The 23865-nt window shown below is 44.6% G+C and overlaps 1 pseudogene across 1 annotated transcript; it reads left to right on the top strand.

Annotated features, from left to right (window-relative positions):
* Positions 1 to 1101: 1101 nt before the first annotated feature.
* Positions 1102 to 2791, top strand: LOC308642893 (E3 ubiquitin-protein ligase RNF220-like; annotated as a pseudogene). The gene has a single exon. The product of its transcript is annotated as an E3 ubiquitin-protein ligase RNF220-like (transcript).
* The last annotated feature ends 21074 nt before the right edge of the window (positions 2792 to 23865 follow it).

The raw sequence follows: 23865 nt of genomic DNA, 5'->3' as shown, positions 1-23865 counted from the left end.
CTGAGACCAATCACTGACCCTGACCTTGGAATGCTGTCCCCCTCGACCTTCATTGGATGGAACTTTCCCCTGAATTTCTTGTTCCCCAATAAAAGGCCACTCTCTGGCGTGCCCTTCCTCTCTCCTGCTAGTCCCTTGTGTAAACCTCGCTACCCCACTGGGTGGCTCGAGGCAGGAGCCCGGGAGAGCCGTCTCAGACCTGGTCAAGAAAAAGGTAAATTGAGCTTATGTGTGTTTATTTTGATCTCACTAGTTAACTTCTATGCTTAGAACCTGTAGTATGAAGCTAGCGTGCTGGTCGCATGGCAGAGGTTCTCTCTCACTTAAAGAGTTAAATGAATCTTTGACATATGTTTATTAAAAAAAGAAAGAAAATAAATTCAGATTCTCTTCTGGTTTAATTGTTCTAAAACTAGGGAAAATTGACCAGCGCTCTGCAGAGTCTTCTGGGGGACTGCAGGAAGCAGGTGGGGGTATCAAGAGGACTGACAGGGAGGGGCTTAGTATCCACTCTGCAGCCCCATGTCCATCAGAAGCTCTATTCAGAAAAACTCTATTCTAGTTTACTTTTGTCTTTTTTTCCAACAGGGAGCATCCACCAAAGATTTAATTAGAGCTGGGTGTGGTGGTGCATTCCTATACTCCCATTGGCTCAGGAGGCTGAGGCAGGAGGATCATGAGTTCAAAGCCAGCCTCAGCATCTTAGTGAGACCCTGTCTCTAAATAAGATACAAAATAGGGCTGGGGATGTGGCTCAGTGCTTAAATGCCCTTGGGATCAACCCCTGGTATCCCTCCCCCCAAGATTTAATTAGAACCAAGATATTATGGGATGGCCAACATGGCTGCCGCCGCTGCTGGGAGCTGAGGTGCCGCTGCAGGGCAGCGGGGGGAATCCGCCCGCATCGCCGCCCTCGCCAGCCGGGCGGCTGTGGGGCTGGAGCACCGGCCACGGGGTCCCGTTAGAGCAGCCGATGGCCCGGAGTGGCCGGCGAAGCAGGGGGCCGGCAGGAGGGAGGAAGTAGACCTTCCTGCGAGTGCGAGCCAACCGGCAGACCCGACTGAATGGTGGGATTGGGAAAATGAAACGGAGGAAGCAGGATCGGAGCAGGAGATGAGTAGGCATGTGGAGCATTGCCTTTCTAGGAGGGAAGGCTCCTGCATGGCTGAGGATGATGCCGTGGACATCGAGCATGAAAACAGCAACCGCTTTGAGGAGTATGAGTGGTGTGGGTAGAAGCGGATCCGGGCCACCACTCTCCTGTAAGGTGGCTTCCGAGGCTCTGGCTTCGTCATGTGCAGCGGCCAAGAGAACCCGGACAGTGATGCTGACTTGGATGTGGATGGGGATGACACTCTGGAGTATGGGAAGCCACACTACACGGAGGCTGACGTCGTCCCCAGCACAGGCGAGGAACCTGGTGAAGCCAAGGAGAGAGAGGCACTCCGGGGCGCAGTCCTAAATGGTGGCCCTCCCAGCATCCGCATCACACCTGAGTTCTCTAAATGGGCCAGTGATGAGATGCCATCCACCAGCAATAGTGAAAGCAGCAAGCAGGAGGCCATGCAGAAGACGTGCAAGAACAGTGACATCGAGAAAATCACTGTAGATTCAGCTGTGACCGCATTTGAGGCCCTGAAGGCTCGGGTTAGGGAGCTTGAACGGCAGCTATCTGGGGGGGGGGGGGGCGGGGACCGATACAAATGCCTCATCTGCATGGACTCATATTCAATGCCCCTAACGTTCAATCCAATGTTGGCATGTGCACTGCGAGGAATGCTGGCTGCGGACCCTGGGTGCCAAGAAGCTCTGCCCTCAGTGCAACACCATCACAGCGCCTGGAGACCTTCGGAGGATCTACTTGTGAGCTAGCCACCCAGCAGGCCTTGCCTCGAGCAGCCTCATCTGCCCCCAGCCTCTGTGACAATGACTCTCTCCCCTTGTACATACTTGCACACAGGTTCCCCGTGTACATATATTCACATGCGCGCACACAAGCATACACACACACAGGACTCTGGAGCCAGAGTGGAGGCTGAGGCCCAGGCCTTGCCTGCTGACTCCCACCAAGCCTGAGAACCATACCCATCCAGGCCTCTGTTCCCAGGGTGGAGCAGGGAGGTAGGGGTGGGGAGTAGAGAGGCAAGGCTCCTGAGATACAGCTCCCAGATGGACAGACAGACATGCAAACACCAGACTGAAGCACATGTAATATAGACCATGTATGTTTACAATGTTGTGTATAAATGGGACAACTCCTTTGCCCTCTATGCCCCCACCTTTGGTTGTATTATTTTCTTCTGTTTTTTAAGAACTCTGGAAGCAGTGCCTCCTTCAGGGCTGGCTGGGGGCTCGGCCCAACCACCTCTTAGGGTACCTGCCTCTCTCTCTCCCGTGGCGTCCCTTCCCTCTCCCATGTGCTCGGTGTTCAGTGGTGTATATTTCTTCTCCCAGACATGGGGTACATCCCCTGAGGGACATGACCCTCTCCTTAGTCTTAGCTCATAGGGCTCTTCATAAGGAGTTGAGGGTGGGGCAGGAAGTAGGTCCCGAGCTGAAGCAGAAGCTGAGGTCGGGGCTGACTGAAGGCGCCCCTGGCTGCACAGCCTTCTGCTAAGAACCATTCCTGGGAGTAGAGATGCTGTTCCCAGGGAAAAGTTGTCTCCTTGCCCCTCCTGTGGGCCCCATGGTGTGATGCTGTGTCTGTATATTCTATACAAAGGTACTTGTCCTTTCCCTTTGTAAACTACATTTGACATGGATTAAACCAATATAAACAGCTAAAAAAAAAGATATTATGGGTTGAATTTTGTGGCCCCAAGGTTGTTGAAGTCCTGGCCCCCAGTACCTTGTTTGGAAATATGTTCTTCTCAGATGGTCAAATTAAGATTAGGTCATTAGGGTGGGCCTTAATCTAATAGGGTTGTGTTGTTTTTAAAAGTGGGTCTTTGGACACAGAGACAGACATGCACACGGGAGAATATCACGTAAAGATGAAGGCAGACATTGGGGTGATGCTTCTATAAACCAAGGCTCACCAGCCACCAAACCATCAGCAGCTGGGGGCGGGGCATGGAACAGATTCTCCCTCACAGATCTCAGAAGGAACTGACCTTGCTAAGACCTTGATCTTGGATTTCTAACTTCCAGAACTTCTCTCGAATAAATTTCTGCTTTTTAATTCACACAGTTTGTGGTATGACAGCCCTGGGCAGTGAATACACAGGCTTCCATAGCCACATGCGGTGGAAACCACCAGATTTTGGCTGGCTACCCTCTCTTTCCCACGAGAAGTGGAATTAGGACAACAGAGTGTTACAGTGCCTCAAGTACCTTAAATACTGCCACCATTCAAGTGGGGAGGCACTTCATCTTGTTGGTTGTAAAAACTCTCCAGGAAAATATAAAATCCAAAATAGCACGCCCAGCTGCAGTTTGACATGGCATAATTACAGCTCTCCTGTTTGTTGTAGGCAAAAGACGAGACCCTCACTGCATCTTAACGAAAGGCACCGACCGTTGCCTGGATGGCACCCAGTTACTGTGTCCTCAATTTCCTAATCAAAGCTGTCAGAAACTACACTTAATGAAGCCCTCTTCCCAGCCTCGTGGCATCCGGCAGGTTCCCATAGTAATTACTAACGTTTCCAAGCAGGGCTGGCTTTCCCATGCTTCTGCACACTCATGGAGGCCAAGGGTGGCCTAGGCTGAAGAGGTCTCACTGTCCCTACAGCGTACACAGCAATGAGCAGGGATTGATCTACACGTTATTTTTGTAAAACTTTGGTTGATCTAGTTTTTCAGCAAGAATATGAATACCAAAGAAGGCACAGCAGGGCTCGGAGGGCCAGTGACCCACAGGCACTCTTTTTCTGCCTTGCAAAGGGGACTCTGGCTGTCCTCCAAGATGTTGGGGGCCCCAGAGGAAGGGTGCACATAGGGACCCTGGAGAACCAGCCTCATGGCTCGCTCAGGCTGAAGAGCTGTCTGTTGGTCAGTTCTCTCTGCCCATCTGATGCCTATCTGGACTCTGAGGGAGAGATCTGATCAGTTGTTTTCCTTGAGGAATTCAAGTAAATGCCCAAAGATGAGTGATGGGGAGGGGACAGAAAGGCAGGAAGAGAGAATTAAGATTCTGTCTGGAATCTTCCTTGATCGCTATAGAGCACTTGGTATAAAGGGCCTCTTCCCCTGACCTTCCTCTCTCTGAGCTTACTCCCCATGCGTGTTCGGGATGCCCCTCGCCATAGAAGTGAGAGAAAACAAAGCTCAGTTCCATCTTGAGTCCTGCGAGATGACACCTTGGCCTTCAGCTCAGGTTCCTAGAGCCACCTCTGGAAATATCAGGGTACGTCTCCTGTGTGTTCCTTCATTGAACTCTCAGTGCTTTCTGCCACCCTCATCTGTCACCCACCTCTCCTGATTTCTTGACCTCTTTGCCCCTGGGACCTCCTAGGGTCATGCCCATACCCTTCTGCTGCTGTGAGGACTCACAGTGGGATGCCGAGGTCCCCTCAGCCTTTTGAGGTGCCCCTGTGTCACGATGTCACTGCCTGGCAGGGTTCTGGAGGTTTTCTCTCTTCTCTGTCTCTAGTCTAATTTTTAGTTCAGGTGTAACTATGTGCAGGGCTGGCTCAGCCAGCAGCCAACACCAAAGTCCCAAGCCAATGCCAGCACAGTCCAAAAGGCCAGTGGCAGGTTCACGTTGGGCCCTGGCAGCCGCGTGGTGGAGTCCTGTGTCTGCAGGGGCAAGAGAGGTTAAGATGACAGAGAGTGATGTCTCCCTTGTGGATCCGTCTTTGCCAGGGTGTCTGCTCTTCTCATCACAAAAGAGAAGATATACAAGGTATTTGCTTTTTCTGGCGGGAAGCAGAAGCTACTACTCGTGCCCTCTGACACACAGACTGAATGGTGCCAGTCGCTTTGCGGCCGCTTGGTAAATATTTATCCCCAAAACTGCAAGAACAAATCTGTCTAGTCAGTGGTGTTCTCAGAGCAGAAACCTCCGCTGTGTTTCTGTTAACGCGGGAGAAGATTCCAGAACAAGCAGGGCTATTTCTAAGTGAATCCAACAGGAGAAGCGGCAGCTTTGACTGGGCAAGCCGACATCACAGTAATCACAATAAAAGAGTCCACCAACAGCAACGTATGTATTTTTGCAGGGAGCAAGAGAGTGACTCTGAACTCATTCTTTCCCCTATGTTCAGAAACATATCTGACCCGTGGCTTAATGACTTAACTGATTATTGTTTCAATTCCAAAAAAAAAAAAAAATAACAACAACAACAACAAAAGTTTATCCAAGAATGTGGAGATTGCCCCATTCTGCAGATTTCTCATCTCTGAGGAAGTTCAGCCTGTATGAAACGTGGGGCTTGGTGTTGGTTTGCCTTGCCTGGCCCTCTGAACTATCAGTGGGACGTTCCCCTAGGGGAGGTTTCAAGCTTCTCATTATAGTGACATTGCCAATACCTGTCAATCAAAGTTCAATTTGGGGACAGGAACCACACCTGTTATTTTAACAGAAGGAATCATTACACCACCAATTCAGTTTGCAGAGAACTCACGGTTTAGAAAGTACTTTCCATTTAAAATGAGCCCCTTGTTTCATTTAAAATCACCATGAAATTGGGATGAGGTAGAAAGAACATTTTTTCTAATTATCTAATTATTTTAAAGTATTTTTACACATGGGGCTGGGGATGTGGCTCAAGCGGTAGTGCGCTCGCCTGGCGTGCGTGTGGCCCGGGTTCGATCCTCAGCACCACATACCAACAAAGATGTTGTGTCCGCCGAGAACTAAAAAAATAAATAAATTAAAAAATTAAAAAAAAGATTATAGATCAGGGCTGAGACTATACCTTAGTCAGTAGAGTGCTTATTAAAAAAATATTTTTACACATATGTGAAAAGCTATATACACACAGGAAAATATCAAATGGTACAAAAGCATAAATGATAAAAACAAAAAAACAACTTCCTCTTAGCTCTGATCCCTAGTTGTTTTTTTCCCAAGATTTTATGTATTTATCCAGCAATTTTCTGTGCAAGTACAGAAATGTACACATGCATGCATCCACACACATATGTAATATATACATAATTGTACATATCCACTAAACTTACAAAGTCATATTTCTTTCTTTTTTTTTTTTTTGTATCAGGGATTGAACCCAAGGGTACTTAACCACTGAGCCACATCTCCACTGATTTTATTTTTTATTTTGATACAAGGTCTCACAGGTTACCTATGCCCTCTCTAAGTTGTTGAGACTGGCTTTGAACTCGAAATCCTCTTGCCTCAGCCTCCTGAGCCACTGGAACTACAGGTGTGCACCATCACACCTGGCTCAAGTTTCTTACAATGCATACACAGATATACTTTTTGTATAAACGCATTAAAGATTGCATTTTGCTAGATTTTTTTTCCTTTTTCTTGTGTGGCCCCCCTCCCAATTCCTCATTTATTCATTTACTTGGCATATATTGGTTGGGAAGCTACCCACATTGTAGGCATTGTGCCAGAATACAAGGACACACCAGAGAGCGAAAGTGCAAATGGCTTCTTTCCTTTCTTCAGTGTGTGGCATTTTCTGACCTCCACCTGGTGCCCTCAGCCACCCCTCCCAGGTCACAGCCTGTGGTGTGGGATTCCATTCTATCTTCCCTAGTTTGCAAGAATGTGAGGCTTTGCCACTTGTCCCTGAGCCTCCCGACTCCTGGGATCGAGGTTCAGTACCATTCTTCTTGAGCCATTGGTTTTAGATTTTCTCTTCTTCCCTCACTCAACCGTGTGTCCTTTTTCATGGTTGGTACTTTGAATTTGCTTTCTTGTTTCCTAATTTGTCTATATTTTTAAAATTCCTTATTTTACAGGCTTGTAGGGGAGGTCCTTCCATGACAGGTCAGAATATCATGGTGACTCAAAGTGCCCAGGAGAGTTTTGACAGATACTGGGTGATATTGAGAGTGACAGACGCACGCAAAAGCAACGCAAAAGTGTTTTGCTGGGCACAAAAATATGGTCTTCTACCCTCTGCAGAGTACAGTTTGAATTGTTTTTAATTACTTTTGCTTATCAGACTATACTTGATTTTAATATAACTCCATGCACAAAATGGAAACACATAGAGCTCCAGTTGTATTTGAAATAAGGCTTTAGGTTTCTGGTGATGGAGATGATGAATTATTCATGTACTTTCCATATGGTAGGTCTTCAAAACACTTGTGGAACAAACGTATGAATGAATGAATGAATGAATGATTTGTTAGGACAAAAATTTTGCATTCGTGGTCTTCCATCCTTAATATCTTGACAATTCTGATAAATTGGAGAGGGGTAATGTTGACCACCAGCCCCGGATGAAGTTGGAGGTAAACAATGGCATTCCTGACAGGGGAACACGTTTCTCCAGGGAAGTGATCAATCAAAGGCGACTAAGAAAAGGCACTGAGGGCCTTATGGTTTCTGTGAAGAAAAATCAAAGAGGATTTTGAGAGTGAAGAGAGGAATCATGGTTTTCTCAGCCCACACTGCTTTCCAGGGGGTCCTGACAGATTTGCCTCAGGGGATGTTTTCAGAGTGACAGGGCAGGTGGCTTCACCCCCCTGTAGGAAGTCAGAGAAGTGGCGGGCCAGCTGGGGAGAGACCTGGTGAATGTCATGGCAGGAGTTTCAGAACAGGAAACTGACTCAGAAAAACAAACAAACAAAACCCCCTAAACTTTGGTGATGTGGGAAAAGAAAAAAAGAGGGTTTGGGTTCAAAAAAGGAGGGAGAGCTTAATAATCACATGATATTGATGGGGACAAATGGCAGTGAACTGCTGTGTGATTGGAAGCTAAGTCAATGGCAGTTGTCAGTAAAGTGGGATGGGGGGGGCATCAGGGTGAGGGACAAAGAATACTAGACTTCATTTGAGAGAGGCTGGGCATAGCTTGGAGGAAGGGACCCCAGAGGCATGAGAGAGAAGAGAGTGGAATATCTCCATCTTGGCCAAAGCCAATCCGTTCTTCCCTCCTCTCTTGAGGATGTGGTCTCCAAGCTAAAAAGGGTGGGACAAAGACTACGCCAAAGAGGAGCTGCGACCAAGTAAGTTAAGGAAACAGCAAGAACCAGGTCCAGGGGCGTTGTTACCAGAACTCTACGAACTGTTGACAACATTCCATGAGACACTGCCGAAACCTGATGCTGTCCAGCAGATTGGAGGTGGCTCAGCACCCACCCCTGCCCACATGGCGCCTTTGTGTGAAGGACAACGAGGCAGCCCTTCCTCTGCACATTCTCTTTTCTTCTCTTAGAAAATTATCATTCTATATCGATTTTAAAGAATAGGACACTTAGCTGGGCGCAGTGGCGCACGTCTGTAATCCCAGTGGCTCAGGAGGCTGAAGCAGGAGGATCGTGAGTTCAAAGCCAGCCTCAGCAAAAGTGAGGTGATAAGCAACTCAGTGAGACCCTGTCTCTAAATAAAATACAAAGTAGGGCTGAGGATGTGGCTTAGTGGTTGAGTGCCCCTGAGTTCAATCCCCAGTACCCTACCACCCCCCACCCCCCAAAGAATAAGACACTTCATGGTCATCTGCCAGAACAGTTTTATATTTGACATTCAAATATACAGCATCTACTATTTACATGGTCCCTCCTGATATGGGGGACACTCTTAAGTAGCACCTGCGTGGTGCCTCTGACTTTCACGGCAGGAAATGGATAGACTGTAGCAGAATAGGAACATGATGTCTGTCCTTGGAAAAATTGAATACTTGATCACCCTATTTGGGGACATTTAGAAAATAATATGGTGATCTGAGAACTCATCAAGAATGTTGATGGATGGACAAAAGTTTGCTCTGGGAGAGATGTCTAGAGCACACTGGAGTGCTCTGTGCTAAGTTCTGCTCTATTTAGCAATTTCTAGATGGCATGTGCCCCAAATTTTCAGATGTGATATTAGGAGAGGGTAGGAATCTAGTGACCCTGGGTAATAGAACTGGGGTGTTCATATTAAAAATTATATCATCAGAGAGCATTTGTTGGATCTCAACCCTTGAGTCTAAACCCAATGTCCCCAAAGTAGGACAGGGGAAAGGTATAATTTAGTAAAAGCATGGGTGAAAGAAAGAATTTCATTGCCAGGAGTCTCAATATAAATAACTGGTGAAAAATGATCCTCATAAAAGTTTTTGTTTTCTTGGGCCATGTCAATGGAAATAAAATTATCAGATGGAAATAAAATTATAGGCTAGGCCCTATATTCTACTTATTTTCAGTTCAGATCATGTGTTTGCATTTGGTTCTGGGTTCCTCACTTCCAGACAGATATGCCCAAAGTAGAATAGGTTCAGATGTTTGGGGAAGTGAGATGTTTGTATGCCACAGTCTGAGGAAACTGGAGACATTGCTGCATGTGACAAAGGATATGATAAAACATCACTCATAACTCTCCATTGAATTTTCATAGTTGAATATTCTTGTCTGCTGAAAGCAAAGCCATCCACGGAATGCTGGTCTTTGGCATTCTGGAAAATTTGGGGAGGAGACTGGAGACCAAAGAGTGGGCAGCCCAAGAGAAAGATATGGAGGAGGAAGGATGTGTTGGAGGGGGACTTGGGGAGTGAACTCTTCCCTCTACCATCTTTCATAAAGTGTATCTTGCTTACTCTTGCTTGGTGGCAGGAACCTGTTACTACAGGCGGTGGTAAAGATTTGAGGTATTCCTAAATGTTGATTCATCTCAGAAAGGAGAATTTTCATATAGAGAGCAATAGCTACACTAGTCTGAAAACCGGAAAGACTGCTAAACCATCTTTGCCAGTAAGTGGTATAGAACTTAGGACTAATGGAAAGAAGGTCACAGGGATCATGGCTGTTCTGTGGAGCAAATGATCCTTCTGAAAGGTAAAGAGCTCCCCCATGGCTAAGGGTGCAAACAGGCTAGATGATTTTTTTTTTTTTGGTATTGGGCATTGAACTCAGGGGCACTCAACCACTGAGCCACATCCCCAGCCCTATTTTGTATTTTATTTAGAGACAGGGTCTCACTGAGTTGCTTAATGCCTTGCTTTTGTTGAGGCTGGCTTTGAACTCACGATTCTCCTGTCTCAACATCCCAGGCTCTGGGATTACAGGTGTGCACCTGCCCCTGGCTAGAAGAATTTTTTAGGACAGAGAAGTACGAAGCTCACGAAGGAATAAATACTAATTTAAACCCTCTTAATTTCCTTCCCAACTTAAAAGTTTGGAGTTGGTGGTTTGAATTCATGGCCAATGTAAAGTGTGGTTCTAATCTGGTAGACCTCATAGCCTTTTTTGCTTACCTTCTTCCATTGAGGCATGCTGAGCAAGCACTAAACATTGCATTTGATGGCTATATTTCTTTTTCTTCTTTTTGTACCAGGGATTGAACTCAGAGGTACTTACTTAGTCACTGAGCCATATTCCCAGTCCTTTTTAATATTTTATCTAGAGGCAGGATCTTGCTAAATTGTGCAGGGCCTTGCTAAGTTGCTGAGGCTGGCTTTGAACTTCTCATCCTCCTGCCTCAACCTCCTGAACTGCTGGGATTACAGGTATGCCCCACTGTGCCCGGTTTGATGGCTGTATTTCTTAAGTCTCTTGTTTTTATTGAAGTGAAATTCACTAACATAAAGTCAAAGTCAATTTTAATGTGAACAATTCAGTGGTATTTAATACCTTGATGTTGTGCAACCTCCACTTTATCTAGTTCCAGAACATTCTTATCACCCCAAAATGAAACCCCACTTCATTAAGCAGTTGTTCTCTTAAGTCTCTAAGTCTGTAACAGTTTCCCCTCAACCCCCTTCATCATGCCATTCAGTTGTGAAATAAATAAAGTTATTGCTCCTGCAGAACTTCCCACATTCTGGATTGGGCTGGTTACTTCGGTTGGTGTTTTATTTATTTTTCTTGTTTCTCTATCTCCTTGTTTTTTGTGGACGGGTGGCTGTGCGTGAAGACTTGATTAGGTTCACCCTCAGTTACTTTGGTGAGAATAATTCATGGATCTTTGCTACCTGGCTCCTCTGCCTCATATGAATGCATAGGGTCCTGTTTTTCTGATTTTTATGTTGTGCTGAGGTGAGCAATGGGCTCAAGGGCTGGCAGCCTCATCCATTCATTGTAGGTTTCCCACCAACCTTTTATTCAATGATTTTAGCACACACAGTGATTGCCTAGATTCATACTTCATTAGAAATTTCAACGTGGCATTTCTATCATGGCTTCTACACGCATTCACTATCTGGAATTTTTCTGTTAGAAGAACTTATTCTTCACTGGGGTTGTGGCTCAGCAGTAGAGTGCTCGCTTAGCACGTGCGGGGCACTGGGTTTGATCCTCAGCACCACATAAAAATAAATAAGTAGAATAAAGATATTGTGTCCAACCACAACTAAAACAAAATATTAAAAAAAGAAGAACTTATGCATCAACTGTTTGGTTATTGTGAAATACAGTCCACAAAGGAAAAGGAGGATAGATGCTTGATTCTTGCCTGTCATCAACTTTCAGAATAATGAGTTGATGTCCTAAAAAGACTTAGGAGAGCTGGAGCTATGGCTCAGAGGTAGAGCACTTGCCTGGCATGTGGGAGGCCCTAGATTCGAGCCTCAGCACCACATAAAAATAAATAAATAAATAAAGGTATTATGTCCATCTACAACTAAAAAAAAAAAAAAGGACTTAGGAAATGATCTATGCATATTATCATTATTAATTTTCAAAAAACCACAGCATAACCTGGGTAGCACTATCAGATGGTTATATTATTTCTCTAGTTCTTGAAAGACATTCCCTGTGGTGGTTGAATCTTTATTCTCTATTTCTCTGCTGTTTGTTCCTTCATAAAGCAATTCTGAGCAGGACAGCGGATGGTGGAAGTCTGTTGCAGGTGGGTAAGTGGCCTGGCCTTGTGCTCTGGTATATTTATGCCCCGATCCTGGCCCTATCATTTAGCAGATGGGTGACCTTGACTACATCGTCAAACTAGTCTGAACTTCACTTTCTCTGTTAAAATAATAATAATAATAATAATAATAATAATAATAATAATAATAATAATAAAAGATCATTTTATTTACTTTGATTATAAAATGAAATAATGTGTGGTAAGGTGCTTAACACAGAGCCCTGCATGTAGTAAGGGTCAGCAAAATGAGAACTGTGATTATGAAAACTGTCTTGAAACAGACTTTTACCCCATTGATCCATCCAGACACACAAGAATCCCTGCCAAATGTCAATACTTCCTCCTCTCCAGCCACAAGGGGACTTGGCTTGCTCAGTCCTGGATTTGAATTCAGCTGTCACATCATTCATCAGAAGATCAGGCAGCTGAGTTCTCTAAACCTGCATGAGGGAGCTCACTTTTACCCTTTACTGTGCTCACTGACAATTTCCTAATGCTGAGGTTATTTATGATATCCTTATCTTTCCTTTCTTTCCCCGTATTTTTGTTTAAACACATAAGTTTGGATGGATTTTTGTGCATGAAGATGACTACTACTGACAGTTGTGGTACACTTGCCCCTCCTGACCTACTCTCCACCCCTTGCCCTGCTCCATCCAGACCACATCAATGGGCCTCCTCACCCTGGGGCTTTGGGCTGGTTTTGGCCAATGAGAGGCACAGGCAGGGGACCTGGAGTAAGGAGATGGCTTTATTCCTCAGCTCCCTCCCTGCCAGGCCACTGTGGGTTGGCTGCACACCATAGTACAGGCTGAGCTCCTGTCTGTCAGTCCTCTTCCTGGACTCTCTCTAGGTCCAGACACTCAGGTTTGGGGGAGGCAAACAGTTCCCCTGAATTTCAAGCATACTATCTGAGGTTGCTTTTCCTAATCCCCCCCAACCTTGACTTTGTAATAGCACTTGGATTAAATTATGCGTAAAATTCCCAATTTAAGCATGTCATCTGCAGGTTCCTGAGTGTTGCCTACAAAGTTGTTTATGTTAGTAAAATATCAGAAACAAATTAAAAGGATCATACATTATGAGGGATGAGGTTGTCAAATTACAGAGAAGCTAGAAGATACAATAATACCTAGCTCTCTGAATTCGAGATTTTGAAAAAAATATTTAGTGACAAATGTTTAAGACAAATATTCATAATGTAATACTACGAGGACTTGCCAATTGTATTAGGATCATTCAGTTTGGTAAAATAAAGTGCGTGTCTGTGGATGTCAACATACAGAAACATGCTAGAAATTGATGTTACCTCTTTAAGAATTGTAGCCAAGTTTAACTTAATTCATGTTTTACATTTCCCAAATTGAAAACCAAAGAGGCTGAGTTTCATAAAAATAAAATCATTACATTTCATTGTTTTTACATTATTTGAGTCAGTTTTCTACTTAATGCCAATGAATGTCAACTATAGCAAGATCAAAATAGTTACTTTAGGCAGATGTTCTTTTCTATTTGTATATTGTTGTTTGCATATTGTTATGATGTCTGTAACTTACGCACACACTTATGCTCAAGAATTTATAGTGTGTGTGTGTGTGTGTGTGTGTGTGTGTGTGTGTGTGTTAATCTGAGCTATTTTGTAGGAGCTGCCAGTTGCCCTAATCAACAATTTACATTCCAGGGGTGATCAGCTAGCATTCAATCAGAAAGGCCATACTCCAAAGACAATTGCAGCCTTCAAGTTGCCTATATCTCAGTCATCATCAGAAACTTTATTAATATAACCACTGTCAGAAATGGGTTTTCACGGATAAAATTTATGTCTTGTTCATCTGTGGAACAGAGTTAGGTCCAGGCCCATCTGATTGAAATGGCAGGTTTTCCAGATATGTGGATTGGCTGTAATATTTTAGGGACAGTCAACATCCCAGTAAGTCCTGTAGTTGAAACTTGGTCCTTGAGTGGTTCTGAGTTGAGCCACAGAGGGGACAATTCTAGTTGTTTCCTATGGACAGTTAAGGGTGACAGACTCCTGCCTCTAGAAGTCTGTGGCAACTGCCTCTGCCCAATCTCCTGTGTAAGGTGGGTTCAGAGCACCTAAGGAAAAAAAAAAGAGGTTGTGATGTGTTTTCTGTCTACTTACTAATAAAAGTTTAATTGATATCTGTTTGTGGCAGAATTTGGTATGAGACTTGCTATCACAAAAACCTGAGAGCAAGGTTGTGGGGAAATAGCTCACTGCCATCCCCTAGACTTTTTGGTTTGGCCACGGCAATGAACCTGGGAGTCCTAGATGATCAAAGTAGTTTAATTCTATTTGAAATGCAGAGTATTTGACACATGTTTTCTAGCCAGGTGTGGGAAGACTGAAGCTGAGGATAAAATCAGGTTCGGAAGCACCTTTTAGCCAGTTAAAACCCAAATTGCTAAAGAGTATGCAGCAGAAACGAGATCTTAAAAAAGTCAGAGCTGGGCTGGGGTTGTGGCTCAGTGGTAGCATGCTTGCTTAGCCACATGTGAGGCCCTGGGTTCAATCCTCAGCACCACATAAAAATAAATTAATTAAAAAATAGGTATCGTGTCCAACAACAACAACAAAGTCAGAGCTAACCTGCTGTCCACTGTGTCCTGTGACTTTGTTGAGTTACTGATGCTCAGTTCCTGCAACATCAGGTGGAGAACATGAAGATAAGAGAGAGAAGCTGGGCAGCAGCTTCCCAGAAGGTAGCATGAGGACAAGGATGGCAGACCACTCTGGGTCAGAGGAGGAGAGTGCTTATGAAAATAATTTCAGGGGCTGGGGATATAGCTCAGTTGGTAGAGTGCTTGCCTCACATGCACAAGGTTCTGGGTTCAATCCCCAGCACCACACACACAAAAGAATTCCAGGGCCCAGGAGAAAAAGTAGAGGATTCTCCTTTGGAGGATGCTTGAGTAGTTCCAGGAGATAGCACTTAGACATCTAAGTTCTCCAGGACATTATTACCCTATGTGCGGGTATGAATGCACAAATGGTGTGACTCTGTATCATGTACAACCAGAGAAATGAAAAGTTGTGCTCCATTTATGTAAAAAATTAAATTAAATTAAAAGAGAGAAAGAGAGAAGTTCTCCAAGGTCTCTGGGCCTCCTGAGATTAAAGAATAAAGCCTGGGCATTGGTGGCCATGTTGAATACATTTGCAGACTGATCTTGCTTAGGTTTTCTGACTGTTGTCTCAATCCTTTTAGTAAACATGGAATCTAAAGTCATATGTAACTAATACTTTTATTTACTCAAATCCTGCTCTTATTCTGAAACTATTGAGGCCACTGAATACTATTGCCTGTATTTGATGATACATTTTATGGGCCAGCTTTTCCTGGCAAATCTTTTAGATGATCAGCTTATTCAACAATCGACTTTACCTTTTCTCACTATTGCCCCTTTAAACTTCTCTGTTGACTGGCGCTTTCCTGCCTCCCCATGGAACTCTGGGCAGCTCCCACAGCTTTTCAGTCACTCTCGGGTATTAACACGTGCTTTAGTTTTCCAGGCATGAAGTCCAGTTTGGTTGAGTAACAAACCCGAGTCTTTCATCCCACTTAAAGCTTCTCCGCTCCCACAGCATGGACCTGTGCCAGGCAGGAAAGCAGCATGGGAAAGGAGGTGGGATTGAATTCTTCAGTGTTTTCCTGCTCTTCTCCTCCTCTCTATTGCTCTGGTTTCTCCAGGGTTAGGCTAGAAAGCAAGGAAGAGGCAAAAATGCCACTTTGGTGCTCTGGTTGTAATTACACTGGTAACCTCTGGGTGGCGCCAGTACATGCATGCTAATGCCAGCTCTTAGGGACTTGCTCTTGGGCTCCTCACAGATCTCTTTTGCTGGGTCCTTCTACTACAGTTCCCCCATGCAGCATGACTCTAGGGAGTCTCTAGCCTCAGTAACTCCTATGTGTCCCCTCTGGTGGGATCACTTTGTCCCTCCAGGTGACCCGAGTCCTCCCTTTGGAGGGATCCGTATCTAACCTGGGAAGCACATGTGCCTCTTTCCCTCGCTACAGTGTCCCAGTCCAGGTCATTCTCAAGACCGATCCCTTCCCTCTGCTCCAGGACCCCTCTGCCCAGCCGCCCTCATCTCACATTCAGACAACTTCAGGTATGGGGCAGCTCTAGATCCAGCCTTTCCATTTCTAGAATTAGCTATCTATCAAATTCTCTGAGACCTGAAACCCAGCCTTGGGTGGCTTAAAAATGAGAGCTGCTTCCCATTCCCTGAGGGCAAGGGAAGGACAAATGTCACAGCACATCAAGAGTTTTCTAAAGCACCCCCACCTCCCAATCTCTGGGACAAATCCTCATGCAAGCCCAGGTGACAAACAGGGCTGCAGAGCTGCTTTCTATTTGGTGCACACCCTACCTAGGTGGTCTCACCCTGCTGTTTACTCAGATGAAACTCTGATGAAAAGGAACGGCATATTTAACATCCTGTAACCCTAACCACACACACTCTTTTGGAAACAGTTCTGTTCAGCGTGAAACATTCCAGAGGAGTCAGGATGATTAAGATTCTACTACAAAGGAAGTGGGTGGGAATGCCTGTCAAAATCTACCAGGCCAACATCATCACATTCACTGCGATTCTCTGGGAAGAATTTGGAAACTTAAACACGTTAAATACTCAGGGTTACTGAGCTTTGGGAACTCCTAAAGACCTCCCTTTTACATTGATTGCCAGATAGCTTGTCGATATCCTAAACAAAATAGAGTTATACCAACCATCTCTCTGAGACCATTCACTGAATGGTCTTTGTAAGACTGTGATCCAACTCCGGGGCGTTCATGGAGAGTCAGTATAATGAGGAACCATATACAATTTCCTTTTAGCTTTATTTGAAATATCAGAAAAAAAGCAAATCTAATGGAGAAATAACCAATTACCTTTACTCTTCCTATAGATATCAAAATTGTGAGATAAAGCTGACAATTCCAGAGACCTAAAGTAGAATCCAGAAACACCAACATTGCCTTACAACTCCCACAAAACAAGACACAAGACTGAAAATTGGCACACTGCAGGTGAGTGTTCTGCCTTATTGGGCCAAGTTCAATTACAAGTTGACAGCAAAGCAGTTTTTCTGGAACTTTGGGTAATTGTCTGGGTCACAATGGAGGAAGAAACAATTGGGAATATTTATTTTAAATATCAAGAACAAGAATAAGCAGTTTGGGTATAGGTCAGTTGGTAGAATGCTTGCTCAGCATGCACAAGGCCCTGGGTTCAATCCTCAGCAAGACCCCCCCGCCAAAAAAAAAGAAGAAGAAGAAGAAGGAGAAGGAGAAGGAGAAGAAGAAGAAGAAAACAGTTTTAATAGCAGTAGAAAAGTAGCCTTTGACTAAAACATCCTCCTTGCCCTCCAGCCTCCCTCAACATCTTTACAGCCAAGAGTACTATTTCTTTTTTAAAAATATATATATATATTTAGTTTTAGTTGGACACAATACCTTTTATTTTATTTATTTTTATGTGGTGCTAAGGATCAAACCCAGGGCCTCGCACGTGCTAGGCAAACGCTCTACCGCTGAGCCACAACCCCAGCCCCAAGAGTACTATTTCTTAACCTATTATTTATTACAGCTCAATAAAGAGCTTATTGAGACCTTTTCTTAATCTCCCCCCATGAAATTTTAATATAACCATATGTATTTATGTATCTATATCTACATATATACATACATATAAATATCGGTTTATGTGCTAGATGTATTTCTGTGTTTAAAAGGGGAAGACTTTCACCCCCTAGTGAGACTTCCTAGTTAATTCCTAGGGCTGCCTTAACAGTATGGTGAGTGGGTGGCCGCTGTGTTTCTAATGTGTGCCCCAAAGTTCATGTGTTGGAAATGTAATCCCCAGACCCCCATGGTGATAGTGTTTTGGGGGAGGGGCATTTGGGAGGTAATTAAGATTAGATGATGTTATGAAGTTGACATCCCCACACTGGGATTAGTGGCTTGATAAGAAAAGAGGCCTGAGCTGGCATGGTTGCTCTGCCTTGCCATGTCTTGTGCCATGTTATGATCGCCAGATGTAGCCTCTCTGTCTTGGACTTCCCAGCCTCCAGAACTGTAAGAAATAAATCACCGTTCTTTGTAAATTACTAGATTCAGGTATTTCACTAAGAGGACTAAGTGGCTTAAAAACACACACATTTATTCTCTTATGGATCTGGATGCTGGAAGTGTGCAGTCAAGGCACCAGCAGGTCCATGCTGCGTTCCATGACTCTAAGGGAGAATCCTTGCCTCGTCCGGCTCTGGCGGCTCCAGGTATTCCTTGGCTTGTGGCTGTGTCATTTCAGTCTCTGCCTCCATCTTCACCTGACTCTTCTCTGTGTGCCCTTTTCTGCCTCTTAGAAAGACACTCTCATTGGATTGACAGCCCACCCTTAATCAGTATCTCATCTTGATTCTTTTTTCATTGTATCTGCAAAGACCCTATTTCCAAATAAAGGTTACTTTCTGAAGTTCCAGATGGACATGATTTTTTGGGGACACTCTTTAACCCATTGCAGATACCAAAGATAAATTTTTGCCCCCAGGTTGTGGGCGATATCATCCCCATTGAGAATGCACACCCCATCATCTCAGTCCGGTTTACTTGGAGAGGTGAATGTCGTCCGCTCTCTGGAGAGTTCCCCTGTAGCTCCCCACCAATAGACCTTGTTTTGCCTTGATAGCAGCGTTCGGTGGAAAGTTTTATTATTTTCTTCATTGATCAAGAAGCTGAACTCTAAGAATCCTAGCCAAGATAACTCAGTTGCTAAATAGGGAGGTAGGTGATTCCTCCTATTTGCCTGGTTTCCAACCTTTGGATGTCACTTCCATTACCTGACATTCTCCACCACCTGCCCCCTCCCCTACTCCCCCAGCGGTGCATGAACCCTATCCATCTGAGTGCGTTCCACTTTGCTCTGGGAACCTTTTTTACCCAGAATGTGAATAACATTCCACATAGTATCATTTCTATTTTTAGTCTCTGTGATTTAAAAGCCAACAGCCATATGCCAAATATGTTTCTGCTTTCATGCTTCAACGGCTTGCTCTATGAGATAGAGTCTTTCATACAGGGACCCCATGAATACTGGCTGGGAAGCAGGCGGTTCAGCATGCCAGTCATTCAACACCCCGTCAGATGCATGCAGTGAAGCATTTTGGAGATCTCTCAGTTCTCTTCATGTGGGTGCATGTCGTGCGCTAACTTAGGAAGGGCATACCGCATGTTCTGGAGCAGAGCTTGCGTTTGTTACAGCATGCCCCAGCAGCAACTTACTAAGGTGCGTCTTCATCCCAGACCAGTAAACTTGGAAAGCATTACTATTATCATCATTTGATGTTTGCGTAGTATGCGAACTTCTTCACCATGTCCTTATTTAACATGGAGAAATAAACATTTCTAGGTTATTAATCACGTGAAGGTATATTGAGTAACCACCTTTTTTTCTGGGTCTCATTTCATCTTCCTCAAATTTCTCAAAATAGGGCTTATGGATAGCATGGTTCTCTAGCATCCAGAAAAATGCAACTTCCCCCTGTTTCAATGGTGTTTTGGTCATTTCAGTGGGATCTTTGAGTGGAAGCCCTTGAACACAGCGTGTCCCTCATGGTTAGCCAGAGTTGTGACATGGCAACTGTCCGCCTCAAGAAAGGTTTACTTTCTGCCTGTGGCCAAAGTGGGTCAGCTGGGGTACTTAGTCCTTATCACAGTTACTCTGGGATCCAGGCCGATGGAGCAGCCACCACCTTAGAGGTACCAGTTGGTATGGCAGAGGGAAAAAGAATGTCACAACTTAAACACCAGCCCTTAAAAACGTCAGTTCGTCAAAGCAAGTTCCATGGCCACACCTAACTTCAAGAGGCAGTGCAACTATACTGTATGCCCACACAGATAACTCAGGAAAATTTCATGCAGTGACTTAGGTCCTGTGCTACCCTTAAATCATATTTGGAAATGTTACCATTTGTATTTTTGGTTAAAACCATGTAAAATGCTACCAGGACGTTGGAATCTGGAGACTAAGTCTTCCATTTACTGTCCTGTACCTTTGGGTAGGTCACTTAACCTCTCCGAGTCTCATTTCCTTTCTCAGTGTTTCCATAATCGCCCCCTGGTCTGCCTACCTTGTTTGGTATTGGTGAGTATCAGTGAGATATTATCCATGAAAATATTTTGAAATGTAAGAAGGGCTATATAAATAAAGATTTCCCATATTGCCATATGTCTCTCTTGGTTAGAATAATCATCCTAACCCTATATTAGATCAAAGATGAAATATACCCATTTGAAGATGGGCACCTTTCTCTGCAAATGATTATGTTCAAAATGAATGCACAATATCCCGGAGGAAAGGGCTGTGACCCACATAGCACCTGGCACAACTTCCAAACCATCATGTTCACGGGGGTCCTGGACCCATGGTTCATTTGTCTTTAGACACTTATAGGAATTCTGATCAGACCTAGAAGGATGGTCTCCACTTTTGTGTGTTGACTCTTTGTGGGAGTTGCCAGGTGAAAGATTGATCAATAGGAAAGAGCATACACTTCTTTAATACCATACTGTGACTGTATGATAAGGTTTTTGGGATGGTTTGTGGGACTCCTTTAACATGGACTTCCTAAGTGATCTTCCTCCCTTGGGGCTTCCTGAAGAGGAGCGCTGACCAGTGCTCTTCTCAGGCTCTGCCCAACATGTTCCCTAACTCCTGAATTTCACAGAACACCAGGGAATGTGTGACTTTTAGGGCCCCATGCACTGAACACACATCTCCAGATTTGCCTCAAAGAAGTTGGCCCTTCGTTCCTCTTATATTCATTAAACACTTATAAGGTGTGGAGTGCTGGGCTGGCGACTGAGCTAGTATGGATACAAAATTAATAAGCTCTTGTCTGCCCTTGAACAGCTCACAGTGAGTTGGAGGAGACGAGGCAGCTGTCATGCGCCGCATGTCAGGGTGGGTATCTGGGAAGTGTGTCGGGGGAGCCTAACAGTCTGTAGACGTCAGGGACAGCTTCAGTAGGCGGTGAAGTGCAAATTGAGTCTTGAGATTGACTGTCAATACAGAGGGGGAGAATCGGGGGCAGAGGAGCAGCCTATATAAAACACAGAGGCTGGAAACTTTTTATAATATGAAATTTGTAAAATGGTCATGGTGCTCTGCAGAGCATGCAAGATTTTTCCTATGCCAGGGAGGCCCAAGTTTCACCCAAAATCAGTTACCGCCATCCCGGAAGTTTAACAAAAGGCATAATAAACATACTTTGTCGTATGTCTCTTAGAGAGACTAACAATGCTGACTCTGTGTCCCTTACATCAAAGGTGACATATTTGTGTCTGAAGATGTAGCTCAGAGAGCCCTTTCCCAGTTTCACTCCCTTTGTATTTTCCTGTCTCCTCTCTGGCTTCCTGCCCACCCCCACCCCTAATCCAGGTTCTGGCTCCATGGAACTGCTTACCCTTAAGGACAAGCCACTCTGCCCCTTTGTTATGAGTGCTGAATCTTGGGAAGGTAAGAGCAGACCTTGCATTCATCAGGATAGGGCTCCCACTGGATGAGTTCGCCTGTCTCTCAATTTTAAATTTTTTTTTTTTTAAAGAGAGAGTGAGAGAGGAGAGAGAGAGAGAGAGAGAGAGAGAGAGAGAGAGAGAGAGAGAGAGAGAGAATTTTTAATATTTATTTTTTAGTTCTCGGCGGACACAACATCTTTGTTGGTATGTGGTGCTGAGGATCGAACCCGGGCCGCACGCATGCCAGGCGAGCGCGCTACCACTTGAGCCACATCCCCAGCCCTCAATTTTAAATTTATTTTAAACTTTTTAGTTGTAGTTGGACACAGTATCTTTATTTTATTTTTATATGGTGCTGAGGATCGAACCCAGGGCCTCACACACACTAGGCAAGCGCTCTACTGCTGAGCCACAATCCCAGCCCATTCTGTCTCTTGCTAATGCCTACCACCTCCTAAGCTTAATGCTGACACATTTCTTCTCATGAAGAAGAGGAGTAGATGGGACAAAGTTGTGTGTTCACTTCACTTTCTGGGAAGAGATGAAAAATTTCAGAGCATAGCTGCATCTTGGAGTTGGCTGTGGTCATGGCCACCTCCACCAGTCTCCCTGTGTCCAGGTCAGACCAATGAGCCCCTCCTTTGGGACAGGTGATGCAAAGTCAAGAGCTTCCCTAGCCAGCTCCTTAAGACAGTGTAAGGAGTTTTGTTAAATTCTTACAAAATACATAATGACCTTGAACTGTGACTTGGGGTCGGCAGAATAAACCAAAGACAAAGTCAGAACATCTTGGCAAGGCATTTGGTCTTTGAAAGTTTGCTGTTGTTCTTTATCATGTTGGAAAAGGTCCCAGGACTAGTCTTCACTGGGCAAGGGTTTTGTTCTGGTTAGTGCAGTCCTAACAGCCCTCACAGACTGGAATGATCCTGAATGATTCTCTATATTGGTAGCTAGGTCCCACTGTCTGTCCATTGTGGCTGCTGAAAATGAAGAGAAATTGCAAGTGACCCATAATACAGAGTCACTGTGTTCCGAGAGATGTGGTGAGCTGATTTTAACATCCCCAAAGCTGGCCTGCCTTTCAAAATGGCACATGGCTCGACGTGAAGTTTAAATTCATCTTGGGCAGACTCTTCCCCTGCCACTCTGGGTTTCTTGGTGATATTTCCTTGAAGCAAACCTGTCCCCTCTCCCTCCACAGTCCACTGAGTTTTCTTTCACTGTAATCAAATGATGTGGTGCTCAACCAAATAATGTCTGTTTTCAAAATTCAGCATTTAGCTGCTTACCAGTAGCTTCAGTAGATTTCTGCTGAGAGATGTTCAGTGGCTTCCCACAGACTTAGACTCCCTGTTGGCTTATGTACTTAGCTAAGAATCATCCTGTGTAGTTTGGGGCTCAGGGATTCAAAGGATAGCTTTGAGTCTATGCCCCGTGGCTTTCTTTATTATCCCTAAGTACTTACAGGATGTAATAAGATTAGGAAGTTTACCCCAGCTCATGTTCTCTCACTTGAATTATTATAAGTATACATACATATATACACATATATGAAGAGTATAATATATTCCCATTCACATATATAACAATATGATTCAGCCTTAACAAGAAGGAAATCTAGCAGTTTGTCATGACACGGATAAACCAGGAGGACATTATGTTAAGTGAAATAAGCCAGGCACAGGAAGAAGAAATACTGCATCATCTCATTTATATGTGGATTCTTAAAAAAATTCGAATACATAGGAACAGAGGGTAGAAGAGTGGTTTCCAGAGGCAGGAGGAGTGAGGAAATGGGAAACGTGTTTAGAGGCTTCCACACTTGCAGGTATGTAGGATTTGGTGAGCTAGAGGTGGAGTCCATAGCATGCAGACTGCAGTTAATAATGTCAAACTGTACACTGAAAACTTGCTAGAAGAGTACAGCTCTGTCAACACACGTGCATACAGATAACTATGGAAGGAAATAGGTGTGTTAAGTTGCTTGACGGTGAGGTAACATTTAAGCTGATATCTGAATACCAAGAAGGAGAAGATTTGGAAAGGTCAACAGCAGGGGTTCAGTGAAGAGAAAACAGGTAGGCCCTAGGGTGGGATGAACTTGGAGGGTTAGAGAAGAGAAGGAAGGTCAGAGTGGCCGTAGTGAAGTGGGCACAGGGAGGGCAATATGAGCTGAACTGAGGCCAGTGGTCGTTTAGGGCTCTATAAGCCAATAAAAAGGAATTCGATTTTTCTCCAAAGTCTGTCTTGGTGGGCTGAGAAGGCTGGGCTCAGGCAGAGGAAGAGTGATTTGAATTCTGTGTTATGTTGAGACAGGCCTGCAAGGTGACATGAGTGGAACAAGGTGTTGGGCTGAAGTGGTGTGGGTGAGAGTCATGGTGGCTTGGCAAGGTTGTCAG

Source organism: Spermophilus citellus (genome assembly GCF_964194105.1).
Source record: "Spermophilus citellus genome assembly, chromosome: 2".
NCBI lineage: Eukaryota > Metazoa > Chordata > Mammalia > Rodentia > Sciuridae > Spermophilus > Spermophilus citellus.
This window is presented reverse-complemented; position numbering and strand designations above follow the sequence as displayed.